We start from the raw sequence: 24,900 nt of genomic DNA on the forward strand, positions 1-24,900 counted from the left end.
CTTAAAAAAAGTAAAACTTCCAAAATTCAGAGTATACGGTTCTAATATTAGAGATGACAAGTTGTATAGTTGAGCAAGCAATAACTTCATTTTTAATCTATTTTTTAATTATGTAATAAAATTCTAAGATGCGTGGAATGCATCTTCCGCACTTAACTTACTTTTTTTACGACCGAGTGATTAATTGATTACATTTTATGCAAGTTTAGGGGGCTAAATGAACATTTTATGCAAGTTGAGGGGGCTATCAAGGCACTTTGAAAATTCAGGGGGTCAATCAAGCTTTTTGGACAAGTTCATGGGGAAATGATGTACTAAGCCAATATTATAAGTGGTAAAAGTATTGAATGACATAACTGTTTGATAAATACTAAAAATATAAGTGCTAAATATAAAAATATTAGTAGTTGATAATGTTTAACTTAAAATATTAAGAAACTTCAAAAAAAAAAAAGCTTAAAATGTTAAATTAAATTGTTCGACTTATTAAAATAATTGATTTTTAACTTAATGATCTAATTATTTAAGTGGTGGAGAAATCACCTTTAATTTTTTTTTTGAAGGAGGAGAAATCACCTTTTATTAAATACACTAAATTAAACAAGTGCTTAATATTTTAATTTAAATGATTAAATGAGTTATCCTCTGCAAAAAAAAAAAAAAAAGAGTTATCAAACAAGGTCTTAGTATTGTACTCAAGGAGAACACGAGATAAAGTTAGAGAGGGCCCATAAATTTTAAAGGGAGCGTGGAGGGCTAGCATATGAGAATTTTGATAGGAGCTAAAATCCTTCACCCACCGTACTAAAAGGTATTTTTAGGCTGGCTAGGGGCCCAAAGTCCCTCCCAACCATAGTGTCGGTCCGCCCAATAAAGAAGAATTTGTTTGGGATGATTTATAAATGTTCACTTTCAGTAGTAGAAGGTCGAGTTATAGTTGATTGTTTTTTTAGCCTTGTTTTTATTATTATGTACCTTGAACTTTTGAATTCAATAAGAGTTTGACATACATTGGAAACAATTTTAAGAATGGATAATTTGAAAATATTTAACCCTAGAATAAATTGTTGAAATAATAAATTTATAATTAATAGAGTTTTTATTTTAATTGTTAGCAAAATAAATTAACTTGTAACTATTAGAGCTACTTAAGAATAACTTACGAGAAGTTATGTGAAGTTAAGTTTACTTATGAGTTAAAATCTTAATTAGTCATTAAGAGTTATTAAGTTTTATTAGGTTTGTAATAGTTACATTTTCATGTACTATAAATAGTTATCTTGTATAAGCTAAAAGTGAAGAAGCATGAATTAGAAATAAAATAGTTATCTTTGAGCAGCCGTCAATTCCGCCTCATTCTCTAGCTGATCATATCCGGTTTCTACCATTTCCCATACATATTGAGAATCCAACAAAGCCTTTATTCTAATGCACCAATTATCATAGTTCTCTTTGACAATTGTGGATATTTGTATGAGATTATTCCATTCATCATTGTAAGAGAATTTTTGTCTGGCACTGATACCAATCTGTTGGAGAGAAAAGAAGAATATAAAAGAAATTAAGAAAAGTTTCCTCTCTTTTTTTTCATTTTTTTATATTCTTTTTTTTTCTCTCCAACAAATTGGTTTCAGAGCCAGACCAAAATTATTTTACAATGATGAATGAAATGATCCCATACAAATATCTACAATTGTCAAAGGAGAACTATGATAATTGGTGCCTTAGAATGAGGCTTTGTTGAGTTCTCAAGATGTATGGGAAATGGTAGAAACCGGATATGATCAACCAGAGAATGATGCGGAATTGACGGCTACTCAAAGAGGAAATTTGAAGAATTTAAAGAAGGACCAACAAGAACTCTCTCTAATCCAGATGTGTCTCGATGAGAATATGTTCGTGAAAATTTCTACTGCAACAACAACGAAGGAGGCATGAGAGATTCTCGAAAATTCCTTGGGAAAGATAAAGTAGTCAAGGTGCGTTTGCAAACCTTAAGAAGTGAGTATGAGAAACGCAAGCTGAAGGAGTCTGAGAAAATTGATGAGTTCTTTAATAGAACATTGGTAATTGTGAACCAGTTGAAGAGATATGGAGAAAAAATGAAGGATGTTCTTATGATAGAAAACATTTTTCGTTCTTTGACTCAAAAATTTGATTACATGGTGACTGCCATTGAAGAATCAAAGGATCTGGAGATTATGTCTGTAGATCAACTCTTGGATTCGCTACAAGCCCATGAGGAGAAATTATCAAAAGAAGATGAATAAAAAACTAACGTAAAAGAACATGCATCCGATGATGAGGAGAAATTGGAAGATTCTCCTGTGATAGGCCTTTTGCCAGAAACTAATCCAGTCAGTAAGAAGAAAGAAGTTCCAAGAAAGAGCAGCATTAGCAAGGTTGTAATATTCTGATTTTTTTTTGAAAATGTATATTGATTAAAAACATATTTGAATTAATTATATATATATCTTTTAAAAAAATTAGTGATTGCCAATTGTTATATTTGGTGAATTTGTATATGTTATTCATATTTAATTTTTTTTAAAAGTTTCATTCCTGCACAAAAGCATAGTATTTAAATTTGAATATATTTTTGAAAAAAAGTATATCATAGTGGTTTTTTTTTTATAATTATCCTTCTTTGTTTAAAATATATATATATATATATATATATATATATATATATATATATATATATATATATTAGATATACTCTACACCTTATGCTTCTCCTATATTTAAGCTTTCTATTTTACTTAAACTACTTAACCTCTCAACAAATAAATAATCAAATAAAAACAGTTCTCTGCAAAAATCGAATTCTTCTCCTTTTCACCGAAACACTTTATTTTAAATGTATTCATCGATTTGATCTTACTCTTCAAACAACGAAAGGTAACTAGTTCTTGTTTTTTTTTTATAAAACCATATATTTAGTATTTGTTTTTCATGGTGTTAGAAAATTATATTTTCTTTACATATCACAGTTTTCACTAAACTCGTATTTTTAATACCATTTGTTATATTAATTCACCTACTTCGTTTCCCCTATAGTTTAATTTGACTCAATCTTATTTGGGTTGTAGATTTCATTGAGTATGATAGAAAATTTTGGAGTAATTTTAGTTGGATATGTTGATTGGATAGGAAATTTGACGGTGTTCAGATGGATTGGGAAGATTGATAGCTAAGATTTGGAATTCGAGGTGAGTGGTAATTATGGTTCATGACACTATTTGTTTGATTTTGAAATTTCTGGCATGGAATCTGTTTGATAAAGTATTTTGTTTAAAATATCTTTCGGTCTTTTGGTAATTAATATTAAAAGGTTTGATAAATATAGTTTTATCCGATTTTTAAATTTATCTCTTATTTTCGTTCCTTTAAAACAGTTGTGATGAATTTTCCTAAAAATGTTATTTGTTCAAAATAGTCACTGTTTAGTTAGATGATAAACATTTTCTTGAGCTTAAACTTATTTGTCAAATGTTCTATGCATTAGAGCGCAGGCTTCTGGGAACATGCTGATGCTTACGGCGCCTAGTGTAGAGCTTTACTTCTAATGTCGAAATGAATATTGCGATGAATGTGCTAAGACTATGGATGTGATCTTTCTAAATGCTCTAACTCCACTAGACACAACGACTACTTAGGGGCAAGTGTACCCCGTCGTATCAAGTAATAATCCGGTTAAGACCGGGTATCGAATCCACGAGATTTATAACTACAAGTATTAGACGACTCGGTTTTATACGTTATCTAAGCGGTGAATACTTTGGGGTTGATGTGGGAACCAACTACAAACTACTCCTAAACTATTAGTGAGACAGATTTACGTCACAAAAACTCTACGAAGTGATATGAATGGTGATAAGATATAAATACGATAAACAATGATTCTAAATATATACGGTTAATGATTTACTCTTGCAATGACGACTATGTGTAGTGTGACCGATCCGTGAAGTACTTAGACTACGTGGTTCCTAGTCAAGGCGTGTCTAATGCTCGGGATTAGAAATTAGGGCCCATAAGTTCCGTGGCTTGTCAATTCCTACGGTTTCCGGTTTGTCACTTCCGGTAAGGCAACACCTATATAACCCCTAAAGATAGCCCGAATGGCGTCGGAAATCGTGTCTTCCTACACAATAATCAATTACGAATATCAAAACAAGTAGCAAGCATCAACACATATAGGAAATAGAGATTGTGAATCATAAATTATAAATATGGAGAATGAAAATATAAAATACAACCAAGCCTAGTACATAGGAAGAGTACAAGCTAATTAGCATGTGAAAAGGGAAGAATTCACCATCGGAACTAGCTAACCGGACTCAAGGCCGTCTCTTAGGACTTGGAGGTGGAACTCTCGAGCTTTGTGGATGGAGGTGGAACGAAACTTTGACGGAATGCCGGAATAAACGAACAAGCTCTCAAGGTGGGAGAGTTTTGCTAACTAAAATCTGAATCTAAAACTAAAATAGCAAGAACTTAAAATACAAAAAGTTGTATATCAAAAGGGGGGTGTCTAAATGAGTGCTAGTCACTCTTATTTATACATCAAGCTAGGGGTGAGATTGTAATTTCACAAGGTACAATCATGGAGCAAAGCATGGAGCAACATGACTTTGTGCATATTTCCCATTCCTACAAGCATGGAGCAACATGACCCATTCCTTCAATAATTTCATGCATGTGGACTTAATCCGGGTCTTGTTGTCTCAACCACGCCCCGCGTATAGTGATGTACGTCGCGCGTGTTTGAGCTCCTGGCATTTTATTGCTTGAAATACACCATTTACGCCTTGCGTATCCTAAAACACGCCTCGCGTACCGATGGTTGACTTAGGAGACAATGCAGTCTGACGTTTATGATTGGGATCATCATTGCATCTACGCCCCGCGTAGATTGGGGTACGCACGCGTATCAGTGGTTGGATCCCACGTGGAGTCTGTGGATAAGGCAATTATTTCTGACTGAGTGTTCCACGCCCCGCGTGAGGAGTGATACGCCCCGCGTATTTTGGTAGATTTCCACTCCTTGCCCGAACCTGAAATACAATTCTCGAGAGCCGAGTTAGCTTGACGTTTTATTTTCTAATATTAATAAAAAATAAGGAAAATTAACCGAAAGTACGGAATTTATTTTTATTTTGTTATTTTATTAAAACACTCTATTTTTTGTAATTAAACTTATTTATTTCATCCAAAATTAACTCATAAATCACGCTAAAAGATAGGGGTAAATACCCCTATCAAACCTTCTTGGACTTTAAAGTTTTACTTGTCCTCAAGTAAAAGAAATCGAAAGACAAGGGATTGAGATTATTAAGAAACAAACTGTCGGTCGGTTTTACCAAGTGCGTGATTTCAAAGTTAAAGTTTTATGCAAAGTTTTCGGTAAATACCCACGCAAACAATCGAGTGACCAAAACTTATTTGAAACCTCCATGATCAAAATTAATAGGCAATATTAACGGGGGTCGATTATCTTTTGAGAACCCGATAGTACCTCACCAAGGGATTTCACTCTTACGCTCAAACTTTGGCGGGTCGGTGTTTTAGCACTCTTCTTTGCACTTACCCGAAGTCACTTTGAGTGTGCATTTTCATCCGGGTTTTTCCTCCTATGTTATGGTCTCAGCAATATTAAAAATGAACCCGGAGGGGGGTTGTAATGTGGGTGGCTTTTTAGTGGTTAATTTTTGGAAACTCGAGTTTAAATACTATTTTGATGATCGCACCGTATTTTTATTTTGGCCTTGGCGAGTTCATAAGATATAAGTTGAAAAATTGCTCGGGTAGAGCTTGAGAATGCCTTTTTGCTCTTTATTGTATTTTTTTCTTTTTTGTTTTAGAGCGGCACAAAAATGACTTCGAAAGCTTTTGGTGCTTACTTGTCAAGGCCTTTGGCTTATTTCGGGTAATTTTGGTGCGATTTGATCTTATTAGCATTTAAACAAGAGGAAGAAGGGTTAAATGTTAGAAAGGGTATTAACAATAAAAAGTCGGCTAATAGGCTCGAGGGGGTTTTCCTAGAGGTTAATGAAAATGAGAAAAATAAGTTAAGAAAAGAGTTAGACTAAGTGAGTTCGTTTTATCATCTATTGCCATTTTAACCAAAATAAGTGTACTAAACCCGGTATTAGGTGCAAACTCTATGAGTCGAGTGAAGTCAAAGCTCTCGAATAATTGTAAAAGAAATAGAGTTCTCGTACGAACTCCTTTAGGCTCAAAAATACCTTACAAAAATTCGGGTTAAAATGTGTACGTTCAAGTTCTCGTCAAATTTTCAACTATCCCGTTTTTATTGCCTTTTTAAATTTCATTATAGAGATGACTTATGGGTTAGGACTCAATGCTTTTGTATGGTACGAACCTAGGCTTTGCATAAATTCTAGTACTTCAAAATTTAAGACTAAAATTTCTTACTAAAACCGATCATTTGTGTCAACGTCTTTTTATTTAAGGACAAATAACAGAACATTTAATTGATTTTCGAGGGGGGTAGTGTGTCGGAAGAATTTTAGGGATCAATAAATTAGTTTAATTATTTTGTTGTTTATTTGATTTTTATTTTTGTTTTTGTTAGTGCAACACAAACTGAAGGTGCGTGGTTGCACGACCCTCCGCGTTATTAAAATGACGTCTATTCCAAGGACGTCGCAAAAGAAAAGAAAACAAAAACAAAAAGAAAGATAGAATTTAAATTGAAAGATAGAGGGTTATCTACCCTATCCCTCCTCACACTTAAAAACGCAATAAGTTCCAACATTACGAAATAAATTTGAAGCACAAAGTGTAAAGAAAAAGAGTAAGGTAGAGAAGACTCCCTCAAACATCTTCCGATGGTGGTGGATATAACAAGTTCCGCTCCCGATAGTGAAGTGTTCGAGGCATCAACTCTCGAACTCGGTTGGCATTTATTTAAAATATAAAATTTAAATTGGATGGAAAGATTATTAATGTAAATATATATATATATATTTTTTATTTTTTTTACTTAATTTATATATATATATATTTTTTTTTATTATTAATAAAAAAATTAGAGAAGAAAGAAAAAATAAAAACAAAATTTCAACTCGTTGCGGCCGGCGGGCGTCGCACAGCGGCGGTGCCTAGCGCTGGGCAGCGCTGCGCGCGGAGCGTTCTGCCGCGCGCCCCGCGTGCCGCAGCGGCCAGCAGCACTTTTTTTTAATTTTTTTTTATTTTAAATCAACATATATATATTTCAAAAAAAAAATAAAAAAAATACAATACAATAAAAATAATTTTTTTTTATTATTGTTATTCTTGTTACTATTATTTTTTTTGTTTTATTTTTGCCAACGTCAATACTTACAATTCTCTTCCAACTCGTCCCACCGAAACGACAAAATTACACAAACACCTAATAAAATTGTAAGAAAAAATAATTAAGCACACAATAATAACTTAAATGTAAAAACTTAAAAGATAGATTAAAGACATAAAATTAAACTTTATTCAAGCTTGGGTTGCCTCCCAAGAAGCGCTACTTTATAGTCGGTAAGCTCGACTTAGGATTGCCCCCTAGGTGTATGCTTCCATTCGCGTTAGAAATGCAAATTCTTGAATAAACAATCCGTACCTACAAAACGGGTTGTTAGATTCAAAGAAATTTAACGAAAACCAAAAACTATATTTAAAGAAATTATTGAAGAGTTTAGTTTGCTCCCTTTTTGACTCGTTGTGTAGTTCAAAAAGAGTGAAATATTCCGAGGTAGAAGGGACCTCAAACTCTTCTAACTTTGGATTTATTTCCATGGGTCCGCACACAACCGGCTCATCGATGTCTGTTTTCTCGCAACCGAGGCAACCTTCATTATTTGGGGAATCCTCTTGAGACGGCTCAATTAACTCGAGCTTTTCATTTTGATCAACCTGATTGGCATCTCTAATTGATTCGTCCGCGGTTGAATCAATATGAGACTTCAATATAGTGATTTGATCTCCCAAATCCCTGCAATATGCCTCAGTGTTAGATAATCTTATATGAATGTCTTTAAGCATAGAGATTACCACATCGAATTGCGAGGTTGGGTGTTGGTGCGAACATTCGTCCTCCATGTGGTCATCCCACATATGACGACTATGAGGCATCATACCATGGAAAAAATCATTAGTAGCAACAAGAAACAAAATAAATTATTCACAAAAAGAAAGTAATATCTACAAATGCTTATTAGACTAACAATAAAACACTTTTGTCTAATATTGCAAGAAATTATAAATACCCGGCAACGGCGCCAAAAACTTGATGCGTACGGCGCCTAGTGTAGAGCTTTACTTCTAATGTCGAAATGAATATTGCGATGAATGTGCTAAGACTATGGATGTGATCTTTCTAAATGCTCTAACTCCACTAGACACAACGACTACTTAGGGGCAAGTGTACCCCGTCGTATCAAGTAATAATCCGGTTAAGACCGGGTATCGAATCCACGGGATTTATAACTACAAGTATTAGACGACTCGGTTTTATACGTTATCTAAGCGGTGAATACTTTGGGGTTGATGTGGGAACCAACTACAAACTACTCCTAAACTATTAGTGAGACAGATTTACGTCACAAAAACTCTACGAAGTGATATGAATATTACTTGATACGACGGGGTACACTTGCCGCTAAGTAGTAGCGTCTAGTAAAGTTAGAGCACTTAGAAAGATCACATCCATAATCGTAACGCACTCATCACATAATATATTTACCGTTCTACGGACGACATGCATCAATTAGTATTCCCTATTTCTTCATAAAATCCCTATACTTATGGTTCAACACCTTCAAACCAGGGTTTGGAACACGTACACTGTGCTTCACTTCACCCTGTTATCATCGTTCGAATTCCTAAAGTTAGTATCTCCCTAACAAACTTGAAGCAGCCAACATCAAATTTGAAAAAGGAAAACATCGATTAACAAAATGACATGTAAAGGAAGAAAGAAGAGATGGAGCAGTTAATCGAGAAAATCTTTACCTTTTCAATAGATCCACTATATTTTTGATTTAATAATTATGCTGAGATAAAAATAAATAGTAAATCTATTTTGCATTTTTGTTATTAATGGGGTAGTTGATTTATGGTGAGTGGTTAGGGGAGGAGTTGATTTATGATGAGTAGGGATATAAGTTGATATTGTGTGGAAGGAGAAGAGAAGTTGGAAATTTGAGAGAGGGAGAGAACGCGCAAGTATTTGAATTAATATATTTAAGACACATCAGTAGAAAACAATATTATGTTGACACATAGAAAATGTGACTACAAATTTATAATATATATAGATAGGTAGATTGGGGGAAAAATATATTCATTCCAAAACCGTGCAATATAAACATTAATTTTAATGGGATGAAATGTATTTCAAGAGCTTTAAACATGTGCGGGGATAGCTCAGTTGGGAGAGCGATAAACTAAAGATCTGAAGGTCACGTATTCGATCCATGTTCACCGCAAAAATTAATTATGTATATAATTGTTTTCAATTTTTTTGGAACAATTTGAAGCTCTATTAACTATTGAATAAACATGTAAGCTATATAAGCTCTTCTATTCCAAATGGCATTACAAGTAAGACAAAATAAAGTACAAAAGTAGCGTTATGGTTATTAGGGTAAAATTTCATGCATGTTGACCTAGTTTTTTACATTAGCGATAGTCTAATAGACTTCTAATTCAGAACTGAACAATGAATAAAAGGAAACATGTACATGTACTAGGCATGTCTGTGCTTTGAAGTGGAATTTCATATCGTTAATGGAGTTTAGAATTGTCCCATTTCATACATAATATCATTTTTTACTTCAATAAACATAAAACTATTTTTGCATTCTGCCTTACCTGGAATGTCATGTGACGTAGAGGACGTGGTGCCCATGTGGATAAAAAATAACATAAAAATTAGATTATGCGAATTCTTTTTTTAATGGAGTCTCAAATTACTTCATCTGGCTAATGTTAGTGTTGATATTTTACGATTTTATATGTTGGATCTAAATTTTATTTTGCTCTAATAACTATAAAGATAAATCTGTACCATTATCTTTTAGAATAAAATTAAATGAGATTACTTTTGAATATGATAAAATTTACAGGGAGGATAAATATTTTTAGGGTTATTGAAAACCTCAAGGTCACAAAAAATATGAAAGAATTTATATATGACATTACTTATGGACACTACAACGACTATAATAAGAATAAATTTAGGTGGTAGAGACCATAATAAGAATCACTTCTTACTGTTAAGCTATCTCTATAGGTAATTAAATGAGACTATAAGTGTGCATTTGTTTCCAATTTTTCGAACTTCTTTTTCTATTTTAATTTTAAACAGGAGATAAAAAGTGTTTGGTAAATTTTCGAAACAACTGCTTTTAACAGAAAAATTAACTAGCATTACTACATATCAATGGCAAACAACAAATAACATTTAAAACCAAACATGCATTAAAAGTATTGAGAGATTTCTTTTTGAAGGAATTATAAATTTTGACTATAAATTCAAAATATGTTGGCACATGAATTTCTTAAAAGCAAATAGTTAGATTAAAAAAAGAATAATGTTAAAAGAATAAGGATTTAAAATATAAATATATGCCTAAATTATGATCTATCAATTTTATTTAAGAAGGGATTGTTTCAAACACCCTTAATTATAGCAATTCCATCTCTCCATAAGACCCAATAACTAAGCCACTAAAAGGCAAACAAACTATTGAGCTAAGCTTTAGTTACATAAAAGTTAATAATTCTTTAAATAATTACACATATGTCATACATAGAAAAATTCTAACTATGTCAAAATCATTGAATTTGACAGAAAATCAGTATGAACTCATTGGTTCTTTTACTAGATTTTAAATTATTAACTGCCACTTAACAAGACTAAAATAAAAAAGATGAATTTCTGATATAGTTATTAAAAAAACTTCATGGGATTAGTTAACTATAAAATAAATTTGAAACTTGTGTTTTCATGTAATTTTCTCTTTAAAAAAAGGATTTGTTATTAAAAATTATAAAATTACAATTAAATTCTATTCCAGAAAATAATTCTCAATATATGTACATCCTTACAAGAGGGGAAACACCGGAGAAAAAGGAGCTCTAACTGTGTCTTCTCAGGTTCTTTGGATCTTCAGTCGAGTCCACTACACCTTATCTAGAAAATCTAATTGAGATCCTGTCATGCCATGCCTTACCGAGTCCTCTTATTTTTGGAGATCTATTTAACGTCCAACCTTAAGAAGCTATCTCTGTTTAGAGTGTTAGTGTTTGGTCTCATATCCTCGTTGTTTTGAAAGAAGACCATTGTAATTATTTTGCTGAAGATATGCCTTTTCTAATATTAGAAGAAGCATCTAGAGTTTTCATTTTTTTTTTTGCTAAAATTATGTAGTTGTTTCCTCCCTTTCAGATTGGTACGAACATTGTCAGAAAGTTTGTAGAAAACTCCTAAAATTATAAGATTTAACTTCTAATCAATGATTGGGTAAGATAAAAGGACAAAAAGCTAAAGGTTTGAAATTAAAACCGTAAATAAGATGACTTAATTAGAATAAACGATGCCGAATTGAGAATAAAATGCTTGAATGCTTGAAATTAAAATTGAATTTGAAGGATTACAAACTTAGGAATTGAAATTCTATAACTTGGAATTCAAATGAAGATTGTAAACTAAGAAACTCTTGAAAGAAACTAAGGATTCCCTATAACTAGATTTTTTTTTTTTGAGTGAAACTGAGTTTCAAGGAGGGAAGGAAGAAGGTTAATCCCAACTAGGTTGACACCAACCAAGCAACCAAACCCCGAACAAAAAACCAAAAAACTTTATTAAAAAGAAAAAAGAAAAGTACAATACAATCAAGGCAAATGCCTATTTAACAAAGCGAAAATACTCTGTCCTATTTGCATCTCTAAACACAGTATTAGAGCAAAAATAAGGAAAAGAGTTCCACCAACAGCCCGAGGTAGCTGTGACGGTAAACTTGGAAAGACAATCAGCAACTGCATTCCCCTCCCTAAACACATGAGAAACTCGAACTGCATGGGTACGAATAATGTCAAGACAAATCAACCAATCCGAGAGAAGGCTCTAATGAACATTTCTCGATCTCGATTTCAGTAACTTAACCGCATGGATTGAGTCACTCACAACGCACAAAGGAAACCAATTCCGCTCAGCTGCTTTGAGGATAGCAATGGTGATCGCTTTCAACTCAGCCATAAAAGCTTCTTGTTTTTCCAAAGGATGCGCAAAACAAGCTAAAGGAAAACCACGGCAATTCCGAAAAATTCCGCCGGCGCCCGCTCCCGTCAAGCCTGCTGCCCCGTCGGTGTTAACTTTAATCCACCGCTGAGGAGGGGGCTGCCATTTCAGAGAGAAAACAGTAAGAACTGGCCGAGCAATGCCCTTAACTCCGAAATTGTCCAGGATGCTCTTATCAAGAACGGTATTGTACATATATCCCTTCATCCTAATGCTAGGACTTAAGTTGAGTTTTGTGTTTTTGAGTTGATTTGGTTGCTCATTTTTCTAGTCTCATTCCTCCTCTTATACTTTTAATATTCTGCCCATAACTCCCTTCCATCTCTTTCCCACGTCCAACCCAAGGATGGTCCCCAACTGTCTACCTCCACTAAGGCTGCTCCCTAACTTCCTACATCCACTACACCCTATTGATCTCCCACTACGACCATCATCACACACTGCTTGTACTTAATTGGTAAATTACCAAATCGACCCCAAATTTATAAGTTACACAAAATTTGGTGGGAAGAGTACGTAATTAATTAAATAATTATAAATTCAAACTAGAAAGCTTGGTAAAATTACCTATCACCCCGAATCCCACCAAATTATATAATTAGACCAATAAAAGCAATTAATTACATATTTGAACCAAAATATTGGTAATTTACCTATTCGGTCTATATCCAACATGTTACACGATTTTAGATCAGAAAAAGTACTTAATCACAAAATAGACCCAAATAAAAGTAAGGGTATACCAGTAGCTTTTAATTGTAAATGGACCAACCTTTTTGAATATTATCCATCAAGTATTATAATTATCAAAAGCTTGTCACTGTTTATTAGAAAATGGGTGGTCTTCCTCTTCAAGAATGAGGCTTAGGTATTCAGAAATTATGCTTCCTTAATGATTCCACACTTCATAAACTTAATTGGAATATTTTCAAGGAAAGGACTTATTGCAACTCTACTTACCAAGTGTTCCCCTATAGGACTGATCTGGCTAGGCCGATGCTAATTTCCTGTTCAATTTGGAGTTCTATCAAATGCAGTTTTGGGGAAACTCATAGCCACATTTTTTGGTATGTGGTGTGTGTCCCAAGCTAAATGGTCCTCCTTTAAATAGCTACTTCTAGAACGGTTGATGTTACTACACGACATAGTGTTTGAGGATCGATGGACGTTAGAAGCTATTAGCATTGCTGCTTTTTATAAAGCCAAGAAACAGTGGCGGAACCAGGATCCCAGATGACCCGAGGCTCAAACATATCAATAAAAACGTAAAAAAAAAAATCGAAATTAACTGTGCTGTTTACGGTAAATTTTTAAAGTCTAGCCCGTTACGGCTCGAAATTTTTTTTTTAGCCTCCAACACATTAAAACTGTAAAAGCGTTATCATTTTTTTTTCAAAAACTAGCATTGAACTAATAGAAAATTAAACATGTTTACTTTTTTTAATGGTAGAGACATAATAAAAATAAATATTAAATATGTTTATTTTTTTAAATGGTAAAGACATATTAAAAATGAATTCAAAAGTGTTATGAAAATAAAAATAAAAATAAAGAGTCCATTTAAATTAATTAATAATGGTAACATGTTTTTATAATTATTGTAAAATAAAATTAAAATAAATAAAAACTTTTTAAAAGAAAATGAGGTTGAGGGGAATTGAACACAAGACCTCTTAAATTAAAACAAACATGCTTAACCATCTCATCTACCTTTATATATTAAAATAATACTACATAGAGTCAATATGATTCTCTCCAAAATATTACGAGACACCATTACTAAATTTTTTTTCCCCCGGCCTGATGCCGGGGCTCGAGACCACCATAACCCCCCTGGTTCCGCCCCTGCCAAGAAAGATAACCATAGATTCCTTATTAGAAAGCAAGTGAATTCGAGAAGTTAGGTACACGTGGAAAATGTCATTTCCCCTTCGAAAAGAGACTTTAAACACCCCTAATACGCTTAGTAAACCCAACATCAATTCTAAGCTGTTATTTCGAGTTTTGCCAGCCTCTAAACACTCCCTCCATAAATTTGCAATACCTCGAATTGAGGCTTGAAACCACTTGAAATTGAGTGAAATATCTTGAAAATATAGCTAAACCAAAATCCGGGAGGATTTTCTGATCACTAGCCACGACTGTGTGTCCTCAGCGGAGGCTAGCCGTGCCTCTACACTTCTTTAGCAACCATGTTTCATTATTTTGGTGAAAAATCAATTCTAAGTTATTTTTGCCCCTACATGGCTCCAACCTCTTATATATACATGATATATCATAATATTAGGGTCCTATGGTAAAGAAAATGAAGTGAAAATGATCTTGAATGTATTCAGAAATTAGTGAAATTAGGTGAAAACTGGTCACTGGTGAGAATGAAGCAAATGAGAAATATTTGCGTTTGGAACCCGATTTTTACCCTCAAGGAATTACCTTCTCTATGTGAGGAGCCAAGACATGCAATGGTTGTTCTTTTCACAATAGTTTTTAAGCCTAAAATACCTCTCGTTATTGCTAGATTTTTTTTTACCCTCTTAAGATGGTTATTGCTACTTTTTCAGTATCGATGGTTATGGCTACTTTTTTACACAATGGTCCAAATTTCAGTATCGATGGTTATAGCTACTTTTTCAAAAATTGTGTAACATGTGCGCATTTTTTAGATAACCGATTTCAAATGTTTGCATGCTTTGAAGAGGTAAGATAACATTGCAAGATTTAAAACAAATTTATGACAAAGTAATTTTGTACCTAGTATTACTAACAAATTAACATCAAGGTTTTAGGTAGTTAGTTTAAATTCCACATATAGAGCAATACAATTTTAGTCTCCATCTTTATCAAAGGTAACCTCTCACACTTTGGGTTGCACTAGTCTAATTTCATACATAATATTTATCATCAAATAATTCCTCTCACGGATGGATTTATCCAGTCTATCAACTTTGCTTCATTATTAGAGTGGAAGCATGACTGTTGAAATTAAAGGAACTAAAATTATAATTTGGAGAACTTATAATTTAAAGATTGAAGAATGACACAACGCTGATGATAATGGAGTTCGAACCTTAGACTCTTCAAGTACACTCCACATTTCTTACCACTGAGCCAATTGATTTTCTTGTGTATTATGTTGCGCGCTGCTTGATATACTACTGCCCTTTTAGCTTCCATTGTTTAATATTTGATGTATACACTTATTAATATCGATTAAATGTGCATAATAATGAATTATTAATAGAAAAAAAGAAATGTGCATAATAATGAATTATTAATAGAAAAAATCCAAGAACATGCTCTAATTTCTTATTTATTTAATTCTTCTATATTTTTATAAGGGAAAAGTACAAAAATAAACATTGTGGTTACATCTGTTTTCGATCGGCACCCTTGTAGTTTAAAAGTTTGCAAAATGGTACATTGAGGTTCATTCCGTTAGCAAACACATGACAAATTGACTAATGGTGTCAAAATTCAAAGGGAAAAAAAGTTAATTTAGTCCTTATATTTAGTTATTTTATAAATTAAGCACTCTTATTATCTAATTATAACAAACAAACCACCAAAAAAAATCAAATACACTATCTTCTTCCTCTCTCGTTAATTTCTTGTTTTTCTTTTTGTTTCTCTCTCTACTCTATTCTTTTTGTTACTTTTTCTCTCTCTAAAATCAACCCATTATCCCATCTCTTTTTTTTATAGTTCTTATCAGCTAAAGAAGTACCATCTATTAAATTCAAAAACAACTCAACTAACAAATGCAGAGTGAAGTTAAAGAAATTGAAAATGAGAGAGAGGGAAAAAGAAGTAGAGAAAGATGAAAATTGCTCATTATGAAAGATCTAAGTCTGCTAAATTTGAACCCAATTATGTTCTTCCTAATTCTAATTACGGCGTTGTTGATCAAATTCCGATCAAATCTCATCATGAACAAGATAAGATCAGATGCAGTTTCTCACGCCAAATTCAGGTTTGATTAGTTAATTTTTAATAGAATAAGCTAATCAGGTTGATAGGGCCCACGCCCATAGATTATTGAAATCCACTAAGTAATTAAATATGCCTTTCTATGGATATAAAACGACTAGCATTGGAGATGGTGGCCATGGTTGAGCCCAGCAAAATCTTTCATTTTCCCAAACCTAGTAAAATTAAATACATGGAAATCAAATTAAACCGGAATCATTAATGGGTAGAGAAAAAAAGAGTGGTGAGGACTGAAAAAAAACTAGTGTAACTGTTACTTTGTACTATTCGACGAGAATTTCCAGCGCATGTTATTCTGCAAACGACTTGCAGTTCATCATGCTAAATTCAATTGATTTTAGAGGGAGGAATTAACAAAGAGAATAGAGTAGAGAGAGAAAGAATAAGAAAAACAAGAAATTAATGAGAGAGTAAGAAGATATTGTATTCGATTTTTATTTTTTATTTTGAGTTTTTTTTGTAATAATTAGATAATAAGAATGGTTAGCTCGACATTATTCTGAAGCTTGGTTGGAAGTCTTAGATACTTGACATGTACGAGACCGGATATTCTCTATGCAATCGGCTTAGTAAGTCGATATATGGAAGCCCAACGGTGTCACATTGGAATGCAGTATAAAGAATTATCTGTTACGTGAAAGGTACAACTAATTTGGGATTACTTTATTTAAAAATTGACGGTTTCAAATTTTGTTGGATACTGTGATAGTGATTGGGCCGGTGGCAAGGATGATCGAAAAAGTACAATTGGTTTTGGATTTTTTTTGGTGATACTGCATTTACGTGGAGTTCGAAGAAGCAGGCGATTGTGACGTTGTCAACCTGCGAAGCTGAATATGTTGCTGCAACCTCATGTGTGTCATGTGATTTGACTCTGAAATTTGCTAGAAGAATTTCAGATGAGTCAAATTGATCCAACAGAGATTTTTATTGATAATAAGTCTATTTTGGCATTAGCAAAAAATCCAGTGTTCCATGACCGGAGTAATCACATTGACACAGGATATCATTTTATTCGTGAGTGCATTGAGCAAAAAGAGGTGACACTGAAGTACATGAAGACGCAAGATCAAATTGCAGACATTTTAACGAAGACGTTAAAATATGATGTCTCCAGTCATTTGAGAACTCAACTAGGAGTCATGAAAGATTAAGTTTAAGGGGGCATGTTAAAATATTAAACTAAATGATGCGAACCCACGAGGAACAGTGCCCCGAAAACCAACAACTAGATTTGATCCCTAGGAAAGCTAACGAATCAGGGTCGAACAGAAAAGAACCTTTACAAAACTAGGTTGTAAAGACCCAATCCCAATCTCCAACAATTAAGGATTTAATCCCGAATTGTTCAAAGTAGTGCCCCAAAGAACACAAGAAAAAACCACTCACAAATTCTTAATAGTAATATTTTTATTAATATCAAACTTGTTACAAACTTAGAAAATTGGAAATATTTAAAGACTAAAACTAAATCATGTGGACATACTTTGCCCTTACATAACTAAAATAAACATAATAAATATAAGGAAAAAAAAGTAACTAAGCAAGTCAAAATTATTACCTTGAAAGTCAAAGTAAAAGTCATCCCCATAATTCTTCATGTAGTCCCATACTAAAGAAAAATTGTGCAATTCTTTAAATTGCAATTAATTTCCCACCACCCAAAACTTATTATAATCCAATTTAATTAGATCTCCTAAAATCCAAATTCAATTTCCTCAAAATCCGAATTAAAAATGAATTAACTCTAATTGATTTGTTTTCAATTTCATCTTCGTGTAACTCGAAAGTGATTAAATTATTTCATTTTGAACTTCGCACGCTTCATAGGATTATCGAATAAAGGATTAAAATTCGTAAATACAATCGCATTATTAGCATGGATCCGATTCTCATCATTCCCCCTCTCTTCAAGACGATTCATCCTCGAATCGCAATGTTGTTCGTGGATAGTCATAAACACCTGCAATTTAGAATCTAGAACACTAAACAAACAAATGTCAAGTTTGTTAGTGTAAGTACGTATCTTTTCAACACCCACGAAATCAACAAAATTTGTCTTTTCAACTCCACACAATTGTTCATCGATTTTCACCTCATCTTCTTTTGCAACCAGTATCTCTGAAATAGAACATTGGTCAGTTGCAGATACATATTGAATCTCAACCTTGTCTACATCATTCTCAACTTGAGATCTTGTTTCAATTTTTTTGTTCGGCGGCGTTTCATCTTTCTTTGTTAGTTCTTCAATTTAAAGAGCATCATCCTCATCATTGCGTGCAGTGCTCTCAGACTCTTCCTTCACTATGCCTGACACATCAACAACTTTTCCAGTCTTTTCACCCTTTATTTCGTCACTTACATATGTATGTTTATCGTTGTTGCCAATAATCTCATATCGAGATATGAAGTCTTGTTTGTTCTAGTAGTTCTCGACTCGATTGAAATCTTGCATTAGGCTCGACATGTGTTTGTACAAACCCATATAGAAATGGTTAGGAACAAATTGTTTTCTCATAACGACTTTTAGCTCTTTCCAAGAATCAATTGGTGGCTCTCTACACCTCTCTCTGGTTGTCACAAATTGATCCCACCAGATTAAGGCATAATCTGAAAATCCTGTAATAGCTTTCGTACCTTCTTCCTTTCAGAAAAATTATTATAGTCGAAAATCATTTCCATTTTCTTCTCCCACTTCAAATAAGCTTCGGGATCGTCTCTTCCACCAAACAATGATATTTTGAATTTTACATTCCCAATACCTATTTCTTCTCTACCATAGTCACCCTGATTTCTAGTCGATCTTTCACTGTCATCATAATAATACATTACATCGCATTGGTTTGTTTCAGCAACTCGTTGATTTTCCTCCATGATGTCCATACGTTCCATCAAGTAGTTCAACATTGTTAACACTTGATCTTCTGCCATATCACTGTGCAAAAGAAATTCAAATAGATAAAGTAAAATATATATAAAAAACTCACGATTCACTCGGTGTTTCACTCATTTTTTTTGGCTATTCTCTCTAATATGCTCACCACTCTGTGCCTTTTACCGCTCGATTTCTCTTACAGTGTTCTTTAAAGAACTTAGTAGAATAAATTCAATTTTAAAAACTCAAAATTTAATCGTACAACCTAAGAAGCAAAACGTTAAACAATGAAAGGGACGCGGATAAATCAAACTGATAACCAAAATTTCAACAACGATAAAACGACTAGTAAAAGAATATATGTGAAAAAAAAGGAAGAAGAAAAGAAAAAAACAAATTGAAATTAATTACTATTGTTTACGTAGTGCTATTTCTTTCTTAATTTTTTTAACAAAAGATAAGGGAAAAAAAATACAAATTGGAATTTTTTTTGGGTATGTATAAATATATATATAAAATATAACTTTGTCCTCCAAGTGAGTAAGCAACTATGCTGGAAAGAAAAGGCTTTGATTTTTTTTCATTTTTTTTTTCACAAAATTAGGACAATAATTTTTTTTTTTACTTCTAACCGAAAATTAGAAAAGAAAAAGAATAAAATAAAATATCAAAGAATATTACGGATAGATAAAACCTGAAAAGTTAGAGCTCGGCTCTGATACAAAACTGATGCGAATCCGCGAGGAACAGTGCCCCGAAAACCCAACAACTAGATTTGATCCCTAGGAAAGCTAACGAATAAGGGTCGGACAGAAAAGAACCCTTACAAAACTAGGTTGTAAAGAGCCAATCCCAGTCTCCAACAATTAAGGATTTAATCCCGAACTGTTCAAAGTAGTACCTCAAAGAACACAAGAGAAACCACTCACAAACTGATAGAATTACAATTTTCTATCTTGAACTTCTTTAAGATCTCCTTTGCAAAACCACTTTGAGAAATAAAAATTCCATCTTCATTCTGCTTCACTTCAATACCAAGATAATATGACATTAGACCAATGTCAGTCATCTCGAACTCACAAGCCATTATCTTCTTGAACTCTTCAAACATCTTAGAATTGTTCCATGTAAAAATGAGATCATCCACGTACAAACAAACAAGTAACATATCTCCATTTTTCACCTTTGCATACAGGGCATATTCATGTGGGCATTTGACAAAACCATTTTCTTGAAAATATTTGTCAATGCGATTGTTCCAGGCTCGTGGTGTTTGCTTAAGATCATAACTTGTCTTTTTCAATTTTAGCACTTTATTTTCTTGACCTTTCACAACATACCCAGGTGGTTGCTGTGTAACATCCCAATTTGGTGCATTTCATTTCATATAAACATATGCATTACATGACATTAGAAGATAATATTTGCATTTTAAATGTCATTATATCATTGAATATATATAAATAACAATATTAGGATAAGAGTAAGCGCTTGTTTAACAATATTAGGATAAATAACAATATCAGCATCTGTAAACGAACTTTTTTAACTTTCTCCACCCTTTGAAGAGAAACTCGTAGGATTTCCCACGCTTGTTTGGCGATGGTAGCTTCGGCTACTTTCTCGAACATTAATTCATCCAAACCTTGATGGATGAGAGTAAGCGCCTTTTGATCGCTTTTGCGATTTTTCTGCAGAGTATCTTTTTCTGCCTGTGGCAACGCTGCCTCGTTGGCTGGGACTACGTATCCTTTTTCAACAATGTCCCAGACATCTTAACATCCGAGTAACGCCTTCATTCGAATACACCAACTTGAATATTTGGTTTTGGTGAGCTGAGGGTATTGATAAGGGAGTTTGAGATCATCTGACATTTTTGTGGGGTCTTTGGAACACTTGGATTTGAGATAGTGTAATTATTTTTACGGAAGACTGACTCTCATAACGTGTCTCTGATACCACTTTATTGAAATTAGAGGAACTAAAATTATAATTTGGAGAACTTATAATTTAAAGATTGAAGAATGACACAAAGCACATTTTCACTTATTTTTTTTCTTTTCATTCAACATAATACAAAGGAAGACTCTTACACACACATATAACTAAAACCACATACTTGTCAATTTAAAGACCACACATACAAATCTATACCTACCATACATTAATCTTTATTTTCTTCAACAAATTAAATGCATTTGACTTATGCATTTGAAGGAAGACTTCTTCCTTATCTTCACGTGAACCTGCCGATATTACTTTTTTTTTATTATTCTTTATTTAAAATTAAGTTTAGTTTTAGTTTAATATTTTAACAGTGACACCTAGTATCGATGAGTTAACAACAAAATCATACAATATGCAAATTTCTGTTATTAAAGTCTTTAATTTCTGTTTATGAACATTAGGAGTGGAACTGTACAATAACCTCAATTAGTTCTTTCGCAAGAACTTTGAGACTATATTAATTCTTTATCTCTCAATATATATATGTGAGATATTTTTGTGGAGTATGCTTTACAAAATGTGTAAGGTAGTGAAGACAAATTTGGGATAAATTTAGAAAGTTTTTGTTTTTATTTATTTGAGCTTTCTAAATATTTATATCACTATATATTAAATCCTAAATTTGCTCAAAATTTTGTTATTATAACAATGAACCTAAGTTTTTTTTTTTTTAATTATCATGCCTACCATAAAAATTTGAATTTAATGAGAGAGTTTGATATATATTGTAGATTGAATAACAATAGTTTAAAAAGTTAACTAAATATGAAGGCATTTAATAATAGTATACATTTCAAAAGCTTCAAACATCTGCGGGGATAGCTCAGTTGGGAGAGCGTCAGACTGAAGATCTGAAGGTCACGTGTTCGATCCACGTTCACCGCAAAAATAAATTATGTATTTAATTGTTTGCAAATATTTTATTTTTTTTAGAGATTATGGATATTTGTACATCTAAAGGTCACATGAGTATATAATTATTGGGGAAAAAATAGATTTACATCAAAACCGTGCAGTATCAGTATAAATGTTAGTGAGATGGAGCCATTTGACACTCTATTAAGTATTGACTCAACATGTAGGCCATATAAGGTCTTCTATTCGAAATGATATTATAAGTAAGATGAGATAAAGTACAAATTTTATACATAGAGTCTAAATTTGTACTCCAATAACCATAATGTCATGTGACCTAGACAGGGATAGATCCATAATTTTTAGGTAGTGGGTGAAAACTATATATGGCGGTGTATAATTTTTTTTTTTATATATAAAATCAGTAACAACATAAATAAATAATTTTAATTAGAATATATCAAAATAAATTACATAAATTAATATCTTTTATAATTGTGCTCTACATTTTTCATATGTTGAAAAGTTTGGATAACTTTTATTATTATCAATACTATCAAATATTTCTATCTCAATATATCTAACTAAAGAATCATTTAAAAATTCATCACTTAAACAGTTTCATAGTAGAATTTTCACAAAGTTCATGATCGAAAACAATCTTTCCACTGAAGAAGTTACCGGTAAAATTAACAAGCATTTAAAAATTTATCCCCAAAAACGGTTTTGTAGTGGAGTTCTCATGAGGACGTGACACTGATACGGATAAAAAATAACGGAAAAATTAGCTTATATGGATTCTTTCATTAATGTAGTCTCAAATTGCTTCATCTAACTAACATTAGTGTTGTCATTGCATAGTTTTATATGTTGGGCTCTATTGCTCGAATAAGTATAGAGCTAAATTTACACCATTATCTTTTAGGATAAATTTAAATGAGATTTTTTTTTTTGGGTACAAATGAGATTATTTTTCAATATGGTAAAGTTTAGGGGAGAAGAGATATTTAGGAGTCATATTGCGAACCTTAAGGCCATAAAAAATGAAAGAATTTATATATGACACTACTTACATAAGTTTCTTCTAAAAACAAGTAAATAAGGTTAAAAAATGGAATAATCCTAAAATTATAAGGATTTAAAATACAACTATATGCTTAAATTATGATTTATTAGTTTTATTCAAGAAGGACCATTTCAACACCATTAGTTGTGGCAGTTCCAACCCTCCACAAGGCCCAATAACTAATCCTGCACAAGGCCAACAAAATTAGGGCTGTAAATAAGCCGAGCCGCTCATGAGCAGCTCGATGGTCGGCTTGATAAAAGCTTGGCTCGATCCAGTTCGATTTGTAAATGAGCCGTTCATGAGCACGATTTATTGGCTTGGTTCGTAAACGAACCGAGCTTGAGTAGGAAAAAACTCGGTTCGAAAGCTCACGAGCAGATTCGTTTAGAACATTTATGAACAATTTTTAGTTTTCTACTTTGTATTAATTCACAAATATCTGAACTTAATATTATTCTATTTACTATTAGATGAGTTCATTCACAAACATAATAAATGAGTAATAGATGAATAATTTGTAAGCATATTCTTTATTTATTCACGAACTTTGCTTGTGAGATTTTTTATGTACATAATTAAAGAGTTATTTGTGAGTAAACTTCATAAATATAATTAACGATTTACTCACAAACAATTAATGGTTAGATAATTTTTTTATTGAACCAAGTTAAAATAGGATTTTGGGCTCGAAACAAGTTCGAAACTTGACTCGAGCTCATTTATTTTCTAATGAGTCGAGCCGCGGGTTCTAGTTCGTTAATTTTATAGCGAACCGAGTTTGAAGAGGTCAGAGCTCGGCTCGGCTTGGCTCGTTTACATGCCTAAACAAAATGTTGAGCTACCAGGCCTAGAGAAAGGGCCTCAACCTTTTTTTAAAAGAAGGATAATATGATGCGGACATCCTTCAAAGAGGGTAAAAATCGTAGAAAGAGGATCTCTGACCCTGTCTTCCGAAGTCCTTTAGATGCACCTCATCTAGATCCGGTTGAGATTTTGGCGTGCGACACTTTACCGAGTCCACTTAGTTTTGCAGATATATTCAACGTCTTGCCTGGGTGTCAGTATTTGGTCTTCTATCCTTGGTTCCTCTTTTTGAAAGAAGACCATTGTAATTATTTGCTGAAGATATGGCTCTTTTAGTATTTGAAGAAGCATTTAGGGTTTTAAGTTTTTGGCTATAAATGTGTAGTTTCAGATTGTAAAGACATCAACCATTTTTAATGTTATCCATCAAGTGTGATCATTGTTAAAAGGTCAATGTTTATTTTGAAGACATATTCTTCTTTAGTGTCGCGTATTGAATAATCCTTATTCATGCTTTATGGTCAAACTAATGAGGGCGTTTGGTTCACAAGGAGTAAGGGAAAAGGAATCAAGAAAAGGAAAGGAAATGAATAAGCATTAATTTTTTTGTGAATCAAAAAATGACTTTTATTAACTTAAATCAGAAGATAACCCATCAATAATAAATGGTGGTGGACAAGCCCACTCATCACGAACAAAACTAGAAGTAACAACTTTAGCTAGGCTATAGGGTGCTAAATTCGCCGATCGTTTAATAAAAGAGATCGAACATGAGTTCAAATCTCGTAACAAATCACAACACTCACGTATCACATCAGATAAATAAGATAATTGACATTTTTGGAGCTGGATAGCCCGTACCACCATCATACAGTCAGACTGAACTTCAACATGGCTTAAGTTATAATCCTTGATCCATGATAACGCTTCGCGGATTGCCATTGCCTTAGTCAAAGGTGGATTCGTTATCTCAGCAAGGTAACCCATACTTGCCAGATA

General features: G+C 32.9%; 1 non-coding gene across 1 annotated transcript; it reads left to right on the plus strand.

Moving 5' to 3' along the window:
• Positions 1-21,985: 21,985 nt before the first annotated feature.
• Positions 21,986-22,058, plus strand: TRNAF-GAA (transfer RNA phenylalanine (anticodon GAA)). Its single transcript has one exon. It is a non-coding gene; the product is annotated as a tRNA-Phe (tRNA).
• Positions 22,059-24,900: the final 2,842 nt, after the last annotated feature.

Source organism: Euphorbia lathyris, chromosome 5, assembly GCF_963576675.1.
Source record: "Euphorbia lathyris chromosome 5, ddEupLath1.1, whole genome shotgun sequence".
In the NCBI taxonomy this organism is placed as follows: domain Eukaryota; kingdom Viridiplantae; phylum Streptophyta; class Magnoliopsida; order Malpighiales; family Euphorbiaceae; genus Euphorbia; species Euphorbia lathyris.